Source organism: Canis lupus, chromosome 24 (genome assembly GCF_003254725.2).
Source record: "Canis lupus dingo isolate Sandy chromosome 24, ASM325472v2, whole genome shotgun sequence".
NCBI classification, from domain to species: domain Eukaryota; kingdom Metazoa; phylum Chordata; class Mammalia; order Carnivora; family Canidae; genus Canis; species Canis lupus.
This window is the reverse complement of record NC_064266.1, coordinates 13391418-13402950: the sequence shown is the minus strand read 5'-3', so window position 1 is coordinate 13402950 and position 11533 is coordinate 13391418.

Below are 11533 nucleotides of genomic sequence, written 5' to 3'. Positions count from 1 at the left end.
CACACAGCAGAAAAGAACCAGAAAGGAATTTCTAGCAGCCGAATACATGTCCAAAGACACTGCTGTTGGGAAGAGTGTCCACAGAAAAAAATTCTAAGTAAAATATTAGAATATTCAATTTTAAAATATTCAATTTTAAAATGTTAAGTAGAAAAGGCTATACTTATATGTATACATTTCCTTGGGCCCATATTTTGGAAAATCTATATGGGCTGCAACAAGTGGGGCTTCCAGTGTGCTGTGGCCCAGGTACAGATGGCGATCCATATAAAACCACAGAGCCCTCAGGATACAGTCACTGGTCCTTCTCATTGGCAGCCATTATTTTCATTTTAAGTTACCAAAGAATCCTTTAATTTTTAAACTAAAAAGTCTTTGTCCCAGTAGACCATAACTTTCACAGAGCAAGGCTGGCTTGGGGTCATGGCTATATCTCTAACACTGAGCACAGTGATGCATCCAGTAGGTGCACTGTAAGTGGCAGAGAAGATATAAAGGATCCCTTTCTGGTCTTCTTAGATGCCAGTGAGGGACTGGTTTCCAGGATGTATTTGAGAAAAAATTTGAGCCCACAGAGGCAAGATAATAGGAGCCCCTTGGCATCAAAGTGCAAAAGTTGCTAACAAGTAAACCATTTCCAGTTTTGCTGAAGCAAAACTGCCTGTTAAATGAACAAGCATGACCCCCTTCTCAGGTCTCCACTGTGTCTTCTAAAAGCCACCTTTCCTTGGCCTAGATATTTCCATCAGAACAGTGAGGCAGATATCTATTACTTTGTGCCATCCCTCTGATACCCCATCTCCTTTTGCCCTGAAGATTTCTTTTTATTTTTTTAAAGATTTACTTATTTATTTTGAGAGAGAGAGAGAGAGCAGCAGAGACACAGGCAGAGGGAGAAGCAGGCTCCCCGCAAGGAGCTGGATGTGGGACTCGATCCCGGACCCTAGGATCATGCCCTGAGCCCAAGGCAGACGCTCAACCGCTGAACCACCCAGGCATCCCTGCCCTGAAGATTTCACTATAAAATGAGAACTTAGCATAAAGATTGCTGTAGCCACAGAAGCAGCATGACTAATGGGAGGGAAAGCCTCTTAGTTTTGTTTCCCTATAATGAGAACCTGCAACATGGATGCCAGAGCCTGTGATTTATTGAGGAAGTGTTCTCAGGGGAAGGGAGATGAGGGTCATGGTATAGGGTGGAGGGGAGAGTTGAGCAAGGATATGGACACAGCTGGGATTCACATTGGGCCTGACCCCACAGGAGCTCTGGAGCATGGACAGCATCACAGAGTCGGTCCACGTCAAACCAAGAAGCTGGCCCCATGGCTCCCGTTGTCAGTTAGGTACTGTGGGCAGGCTGCTGGAGGTGGGAGGGGTGAGGCCACTCCTATCGGGCCCAAAGCCATGCTTTAGAGAAGAGACAGCTGTGAGCCATTGCAGGTGAACTGTCACAGCAGCCGGGAGAGGGTACAGGGCTTGGTAATGGAGATAAAAACAGCACGGACAGGACCCAGTAGTGAGCTTTTCAAGCTTTGCTGGAGTGAGACTGCCAACTAGATGAGCTAAGATGACCACCCTTCCTCATTTCTGAGCTTCCTCTTCTTCGTGTATATACAAAGACATAGATATAGATACTGTAGTGACTCAAACAGTGGCTATCTCTGTGTCAGTTAGGGATCTTTGGTTGCAAGCTACAGAAACAACTCTTTATGACTCAGGAACAAAGAATTTATTGGAGTGATATAAGGAAGCTCATAAATCGCACCAGACCCTGCAGAAACAAGGCTGAAAAACAGGATAGGAAAACAACAACATGAGGCATCTAAGCAGCAAAAACTATTTCATTAGCTGGCACCAGTGTCACTATCAGTGGAATAAGTATAGGGTTATGTTTTGGTGGTGCTTGTTGTGTTTTCATTTAATATCTCAGATCCCCACTTTTCTTCACCAATTAGACCTATGCTCTCAGCACTCTGACCACAGAGTCTGCTTGAAGCTAAGAGTCAAATGCACATGTGTTCTATCTGTCTGTCCTTCCAGGCTGCAGGAGCACTGACTTCTCAGAGCATACTTTTCTCACAACAGAGGCCAGAAGTGCAGAAGGCCAAGCCATCTGGTTATGAGAGCTCAATTTGAGTGTGAAAGATGTCACATCTATTTCTTTGGCCAAAGCAAGTCACAAAGACAAGCCCTTCATCAGTAGGGTGTAAAGTAGACCCTCCTACAGAAGGGGTAAAGGAGAAAGAGTATTTTCTGAACAATAATGCAACAGAATATGCAGGACTCCTCTGGGGCGAAATGGAGGTCAGGGCTCTAGTTCCCACTTTGGCTTCAACCAAAGCAGTTTTACTTTGATCTGTTTTCTGTCCTGGGCTTGAGTAATATTTTATTTGAGAGAAGTATTCCATTGCTTCAAAGAAGAGAAGTTGAGAATTTGGAAACTGATTCCAAGTCTCTTATTTTGCTAATGAAGAATCAGAGGCCAGAGGGTAAATGCCTTGCTGATTCGTATCTATGTCAGCACTCAAGCTGTGGGATTTGAAGTCAACCAGGTATGGATTTTCAATCCCAGCTCTAGAATTTTCTGGCAGAGACACCTTGGAAGTCCTTCCACCACCATCACAGGCAAGGGTCCGGCCAGTACACTAAGCCCTAAAATTCTCCCATTGCTGAACACAATGCAGGAGGAGATGTAATGCATGCCCAGGAGTCCACTTGGAGTTGTCTGCTCCCAGGTTGGGGAAGGCTCTCTGTGCTCAACCATGTCTCCAGGATGAGATGGGTAAGTGCATCATTCTTGATGCTGATGTTCCTAGTTTCAATATCGTTGAACTGGTGGGTTTCCCACATCACCCTTCTCTTCTCCCTTTCCCTTGAAGAAGTCTCCCTTGAGGGAGACCTGGGTAGACGCTGTCTCCCTGAGCGGAGCACAGGCTGTTTTGAGGGTAAGGGTTTCTCTTTTGCCCACTGCTCTCAGGTATTTTCCACTCCATAACACGAGGATCCTACCTCCCCACATCAGGAACTCGGTAAATGGTTATAAATTTAAAAATGCTTTTTCTTCTCATGACGCAGAGGCAGCTTCTTGGAGAAGACATAATTTCAGGAATGATTTCCCAGAAATGTTTAAGGTCCTAAAAACCAGGGGGAAAGTCTTCTGCTATCTGCAAAGTCTCATCTGCAGAAACTGGCCCAGCCCAAAAGTCAGAAACAAACGCATAGAGCTAGTCAAAACCATTAGGCCTTTGGCTCTGATTTCAAACAAGCAAAATAAACAAACTTCAGTCCAAGGAGGAACTGGTTCTGCTGTCCTCTTCTTTTAAGCTTTCCAAAACTAAACTACGACGTTTCAATGTTTCAGAAGTTTCCTTCTAATGGCTTTCTTTTTATTGTATGTTCCAGATGGCCAAAGGATCCTAGGATAGTAAATAGACAGGCCCATTTTAAATTTTGACTTAATTTGTTTAACACTTTTCTGGCATCACTTGTGCATGTTCCAGGGAAAGAAGTGTGGCCATTACATTATTCTAAAATAAATCCAGCTGTGTTTTACCCATATTATTATTCTAAATGTTGTGACATCTGGTTACACACAGATTGACAAAAAAAGTAGTTGGTGTATATATACACACATGTCCACCCAACACTCCTGGTAAGTAACCAAATCCATCCCCTCCCCCCACCCCACCCCAGAAATTCAACAGCCTGGTGGTTAAAATGGAGGCTTTGAGACACAATGAAAGATTCTTGCCAACCATTCTGGTTCTTAGAATTCACCAGCTCACAGGGGAATTTTTAAAAAGAAAACCATAGCTGGGGGCATCACAATGCCAGATTTCAGGTTGTACTACAAAGCTGTGGTCATCAAGACAGTGTGGTACTGGCACAAAGACACATAGATCAATGGAACAGAATAGAGAACCCAGAAGTGGACCCTGAACTTTATGGTCAACTAATATTCGATAAAGGAGGAAAGACTATCCACTGGAAGAAAGACAGTCTCTTCAATAAATGGTGCTGGGAAAATTGGACATCCACATGCAGAAGAATGAAACTAGACCACTCTCTTGCACCATACACAAAGATAAACTCAAAATGGATGAAAGATCTAAGTGTGAGACAAGATTCCATCAAAATCCTAGAGGAGAACACAGGCAACACCCTTTTTTTGAACTTGGCCGCAGCAACTTCTTGCAAGATACATCCACGAAGGCAAAAGAAACAAAAGCAAAAATGAATTATTGGGACTTCATCAAGATAAGAAGCTTTTGCACAGCAAAGGATACAGTCAACAAAACTCAAAGACAACCTACAGAATGGGAGAAGATATTTGCAAATGACGTGTCAGATAAAGGGCTAGTTTCCAAGATCTATAAAGAACTTATTAAACTCAACACCAAAGAAACAAACAATCCAATCATGAAATGGGCAAAAGACATGAACAAAAATTTCACAGAGGAAGACAGACATGGCCAACATGCACTTGAGAAAATGCTCTGCATCACTTGCCATCAGGGAAATACAAATCCAAACCACAATGAGATACCACCTCACACCAGTGAGAATGGGGAAAATTAACAAGGCAGGAAACCACAAATGTTGGAGAGGATGCGGAGAAAAGGGAACCCTCTTGCACTGTTGGTGGGAATGTGAACTGGTGCAGCCACTCTGGAAAACTATGTGGAGGTTCCTCAAAGAGTTAAAAATAGACCTGCCCTACGACCCAGCAATTGCACTGTTGGGGATTTACCCCAAAGATACAGATGCAGTGAAACGCCGGGACACCTGCACCCCGATGTTTCTAGCAGCAATGGCCACAATAGCCAAACTGTGGAAGGAGCCTCGGTGTCCATCGAAAGATGAGTGGATAAAGAATATGTGGTTTATGTATACAGTGGAATATTCCTCAGCCATTAGAAATGACAAATACCCACCATTTGCTTCAACGTGGATGGAACTGGAGGGTATTATTCTGAGTGAAGTAATTCAGTCGGAGAAGGACAAACATTATATGTTCTCATTCATGTGGGGAATATAAATAATAGTGAAAGGGAGTATAAGGGAAGGGAGAAGAAATGTGTGGGAAATATCAGAAAGGGAGACATAAAAAAAAAAAGGGAGACAGAACGTAAAGACTGCTAACTCTGGGAAACGAACTAGGGGTGGTAGAAGGGGAGGAGGGCGGGGGGTGGGAGTGATTGGGTGATGGGCACTGGGGGTTATTCTGTATGTTGGTAAATTGAACACCAATAAAAAAAAATGAAATATAAAAAAAAAGAAGATTTGGTTTATGTATACAATGGAATATTACTCAGCCATTAGAAATGACAAATACCCACCATTTGCTTCGATGTGGATGGAACTGGAAGGTATTATGCTGAGTGAAGGAAGTCAATTGGAGAAGGACAAACATTATATGTTCTCATTTATTTGGGGAATATAAATAATAGTGAAAGGGAATAGAAGGGAAGGGAGAAGAAATGGGTAGGAAATATCAGAAAGGGAGACAGAACATAAAGACTCCTAACTCTGGGAAACGAACTAGGGGTGGTGGAAGGGGAGGAGGGTGGGGGGTGGGGGTTGAATGGGTGACAGGCACTGAGGGGGGGCACTTGACGGGATGAGCACTGGGTGTTATTCTGTATGTTGGCAAATTGAACACCAATAAAAAATAAATTTATTATTAAAAAAAAAAGAATTCACCGACTCAGATGCACTCATTTCACTTTTCCATTTCCAGCTCTCTTCTTGTATCTGCTTTTCAAACACCAGCATAGTTGGTGAAACTACCTAATTATTAAAGAGCTCTTCCCACCCTACACATTTAAATTTCACAATGCAAGCGAGAGAGAGATAAATCACCAGTCTTCTTCAAACCCCGCTGCCCTTCTTTCTACTGCAAATGTAGGGATTGCTCAGATAACCTGTTTACAATAGCCCTAAACTGTACAACACAGTGATGCCCTCCAAGAGGGCCTCATGGCTGAAGACACTGTTTGTCAGAAGTCAAGCAGTGAATTTCAAATCAGCAATCTGGAAAGCAGAGCACATATGAATACCCATAACTTAATCCTTAAAGGCTAAGTTGGCTTATTTAGAAAAGCCCTGAATAACCAAGCCCACTGCTCCTGCAGACGAGGAAGGTTACATCTTGGTTCTCCTTAAAGATTCAAGATGATGGGCTGAGACCTGATCCTACAAGAAGTGTCGTTTTAAAAAAGTGTTTCATCTCCAAACTCAGCCTTCAAATTCTAGGTCTGATGTCCCCTTTTTTCTGAAGACTTTCTCATCCTACCCTCTGCAGACATGGTTAATTATTTCCTTTTATGTTATCCCCATGAACCTTGTATATAATTCTACTGCAGCATTAATTGTATGGTATTGTCATTTTTATTGATTTTTTTTCCTTTGAGACAGAGAGAGCATGTGCATGCAAGGAGGGGGTGAGCACAGAGCCCATCACAGGGCTTGATCCCACAACGACAAGGTCATGACCTGAACCAAAACCAAGAGTCAGAAACTCAACCAACTGAGCCACCCAAGCATCCTTGGTATTAATTTTTTTTTTAAATTACACATCTATCTCTTCTACTAACTTCTGATCTCTTCAAGGACAAAGATGGTGCCACCCTACCCAAAGAACTTAGTATCATGCCTGTTCTGGGATAGAAAATTGTGGACTTTCAAGGAACGTACATCACCTAGTGTTAATAGATTATTTTTTTCCTTCTGCAACAGTGAAAACGAAGAAATCAGTATTTGCAACCTCTTCTGAGAGTTTAGAATCAAGAAAAAGTGGACAAAATTAATCAATGGCCAATTCTATGGAATGAGGTATTACTTTTCCTGTTGCTTCTTATGTTAGCCTGACCTCACCATCCACTCATCTCATTTTTAGCTATAGTTAAAGGAGCAGGTTCCTATCCCTATGAGTACCATAAGTCCCCACCCTTCAGTGGCCACAGCTCATTAGACTAGCCTGGCCATTTAACCAACAAGATGGGGAAAACTGGATTATATGACAAAGGATTTTGAATGATGAAACCTAGAAGGCAAAAACCTCTTGGTAATAATCACTGTATCTAAGGTCTTGCAGACACAGGATGAAACAGGCATATACTATTTTACAAAAACATAAAATGAAGAAAGATTATGCTTAGAAGCAAAATAATGAAACAGACACACAAAGAGAAGAAGAAAAGCATTTATTTCATGAGTTTCCAGAGAGATGGACAGATAAATAGAGAAATACATATAAAGAGAATGAATGTCTATGGATTCATTTTTCTCAAATCTTGTCCCATGGGAAGTCTGCTATTCTCTTGATTTTGAATTCCATTCCCCACCCCTTTCCATATATTCAATATTCATTTTAGTTAACCTGTGTGGGTTTTAGTTTCTCATACATAATGAGCGATCCTGCAAGACAATTCGATCTTGACCTGATATATCCATTAGTGGTATGTACCCATTAACTGAGGCTTCTTTCATTATTTTCAAAGAAGCAAAAAATTTTTCACAGGGCTCACCCATGAACACAACCTTAACAACTATTTTTTTTTAATTTTTATTTATTTATGATAGTCACACAGATAGAGAGAGAGAGAGGCAGAGACACAGGCAGAGGGAGAAGCAGGCTCCATGCACCAGGAGCCCGACATGGGATTCGATCCCAGGTCTCCAGGATCGCGCCCTGGGCCAAAGGCAGGCGCCAAACCACTGCGCCACCCAGGGATCTCACCTTAACAACTAAATATCAATTTATTTTGCATCCGACTCTTTGTAATATAAAGGTCACAGATTTTTTTTTTTAAAGATTTTATTTATTTATTCATGATAGTCACACACACACACACACACAGAGAGGCAGAGACACAGGCAGAGGGAGAAGCAGGCTCCATGCACCGGGAGCCCGACGTGGGATTCGATCCCGGGTCTCCAGGATCGTGCCCCGGGCCAAAGGCAGGCACCAAACCGCTGCGCCACCCAGGGATCCCCACAGATTTTTTTTAATCAAACAAATTTGGGTTCTAATCCCAGAAATGCTCATCTAATAACTCAATTAATGTAAAGAAGTGATGTCACCTTATTCTCCTTTGTAAAAAAAATGTTTACTTCTATAGAAACTTTCAAACATATCCCAAAGTCAGGAGAACAATATAATTAAAACATAGGTATATATGTCACCTGGCTCCAATAATTATCAATGTAATCTCAATCTAATCATGAGGAAACATCAGGCAAGCCTAAATTGAAAAACATTCTACCAAATAACTCGTCAGTACTCTTCACAAGTGTCAAGGGCATGAGAGACAGGACAGACTGAGAGACTGCTACAGATTCAAGGAGACTAAGGAGACAGGACAATTAAATGCCCTGGGGGACTCGGGGTTAAACCTGCAGTAGAAAAAGAACTTGAGTTGGAAGAAGGTGGGACGAGAAATTAGGTCAGTTACTAGTGATCTATCAGTATTAATGTCCAGGTATGATCATGGTGCCATGGTTATATAAGATGTAAATATGAGGGGAAGCAAGGGGATATGCAGTCAGGCCCCCTGTGCTGAAAATAGCCCAACTTTTCTATTAATCTAAAACTGTTCCTAATAAAGCTTTAAAAAATAACATTTATCACATCCCCCCATTCTAATTTCTTCTATTCCTCCCCCAACTCACCCTCACCTTTTCCTACTTTTTTTTTTTCCTGCTGGAATATTTTAAAGCAAATCCAAACAGGATATAATTTTACCAGTCAGTCCCTGACTGATAAGAACTCTGTTTTATGACATAATTGCAGTAACATTACCACACCTCACAAAATCAGTAACAATTCCTTAATGCAGAATCAGTCTCTGATCTATTTTACTGAATGTCTCAAAATGCTATTTATGGGAGGTTTTGGGGGGGTTCAATCGAGTCCCAGGCAAGATCCTGATACTGGATTTGCTTGGTATGTCTCTCTAGTCTCTTCTCATCTGAAACCGTTCTTGCCCCTCTTTCTTTTTGTATGCCATTTATTTTTTAAGAAACTAGGTCATTTTTCTTGTAGAATTTCCCCCTTTTTGCTTTGGATGATTTTAAGCTGGTGATTCAGTTTCTTATTATTATAAAATGAGGACAATAACATTCACTCAGAGGGGTTCTGTAAGGCTTGAATGAAAAAAATATCTGAAAAAAGCCCAGAACAGAGGAAATGTTTGTCCCCATCCCCTATTCACCACTTCCTCCTCCAATCCTTTCAGAAGGTTTATAATTTATTGGGTTTCAAATGGTCCCCATTTATTTAACATTAAGTCTTTTAGACTCACTCTCAGCACTCACGTGGGCTAACAGATTAGTTTTAACAAATGCTACATAATAAAGACCTGACCTAGGAAAAAGATAAGAAAATTCTATCCTACCTCTAAAAGTGACCAGGTGATCACTACTCAAAATGTGGACTACCACCACCAGCAGCAGCACATCTTCTGGGAGCTTGGTAGAAATGCAGAATCTCAGGCTCCACCTGGACCAGCTGAATCAGAATCTACATTTTAACAAAACCTCCAGGGTATTTTGTGTACACACTATAGACAGAGAGCACCAGTATTCAGAGGACTAAAATGTAGTTCTTGGTGCAGAAATTAGGGATTTCTTTTTTTTACCCTGAGTCTAGAAAGTTCTAGACTCCCCTCTAACCATGGAGGTCTTGTCTCCCTTCCCTCAATTCCTGTCTTTCTTTAAATCTTTAACTTTTAACAGATAACTGGGAAGCTAGAAGACTTCTATGGGCAGAGGTCGGCAGAAGATGAGTCCTTTCCTTTCTTTCTCCAGGTACTCTTTGAAAGAAGTATCGAGAGAGGGATGGGTTTTTTTAGGGACTGCAGGCAGCACTTAGATAAAAGAGCTGTGAATTAATATATTCCTCAGCTTTTCAAAAATCCTTGAAACTAGCTGTTATTTTGCCCTTGAGTGTTGCTCACTTCAGATCTTCCAATCCCAAGGACTGTTAAGATAGAGATGTCCTTGCTTTGGTTTGAAGAAATGCCTCCAATTTGGTCATGTCAGGTGACCTTGGAGGGTTTTCAAGGAGGATGAACCATCCTAACCCCACTATGACTGTTCCTAGTGAAGGAGTGGAATATTTCAACTCTACGTGAGCTTGTCAGTCTGCATACACTCTGATCTTAGAGAAATTGGGTTTTGTTTTAACATGGAGTCATATCAAGTATATATGTGGAATTTTAATCTTACCTAAGACTTCAGAGGAGAACTGATATCTGCTCCGACACCCAGACCAAATTCATGGCCCTAGGTATTATAGTTTTTATTAAAATCATGCTTTTTAATTAAATAAGTAGTATATGAATTCATCTGGAATATTTTAAAATAATTCCCAGATATATATCTCTTCACCCATGATTATGAATCTCTCACACACCAGGATTTTTTAAACATACTCAAAATAATAGTTTCTTATCAGAAAGACTTCACAATAGTCCTTAATATCATCTTATAACCGTTTATCTTCAAATTCCCCAGGATTCTCGATGTTTGTTGTTTGTTTGTTTGTTTTTTATAGTTAGTTCATGAATCAAGATGCCGCCAAGGTCCCATTTGGAAAATATGCTCCTTAAGTCCCTCTCTGTAATCATCTCCTACCTGTGGTGGTGGTGGTGGTGTTGGTGGTGGTGATGGTTTAATGTCATTTATTTGTTGAAGAAGCAGGGCCTTTTGCCCTGTCAGATTTCTCCAATCCGGGATAAGGCTGATGATTTATTTATGATATCTTATAATGTAGTTCTCTCCCTTTCTCTGTATGTCTTGTAAGTGGCTAGTTAGATATTATGTGAATTTAGGTCAGTAACAGGCGATGCAAAATTATAGTACTCAGGGGCTGCCTTGACAGGGTGTGAGGAAGTGAGCATGGCTTTGAAGCTCAGCAGAACCAGCCTTCCTCAGTCTGTGACCTTGAGCTTGTCACTTGAAGCCTGTCATGCCATGACTTCTAATGGTACAGTCTTATTTCTCAGAGTGAAAAATGAGTATGCAAGGGGTTACCATGAAGATTAGATATTGCAAAGCACTGACCGGCATACAGCTGATGCCATTTTTTATTTCTCCTTTCTTGTCTGAGCCTCACACTTCTCAACAGTCAACTGAGATGATTGGACTGTGTATGACTTAAGTTTCCTCCCTGGCTATAAAATTCCATGACCTCTGTTACATTTAAGTATCAGAGATTGGGCCAGTTCAATTGGCATGAAACAGAATCCACTGTTTATTTATGCTGTCTCTCTGATATAAACTGCTTAAACATTAATTTTTTATCATTTTTCCCTCAATAAATATTCATTTGTCACTGACTATGTCCAGAGACACTCCCCTTGGGAATAGGAAGATAATCAAGACATAGTTCTTCCGCACAGGCAGCTCACGATCTGGGAGCTGAGTAGAGGCTAAACAAACAAGGTGACAAAGTTATGCTAGAGGTCTAAGGGAGGTGTTTCCTCTAGAAGGGCAACAAGGATGGCATCAACATTCAGCTTGTGTTTCA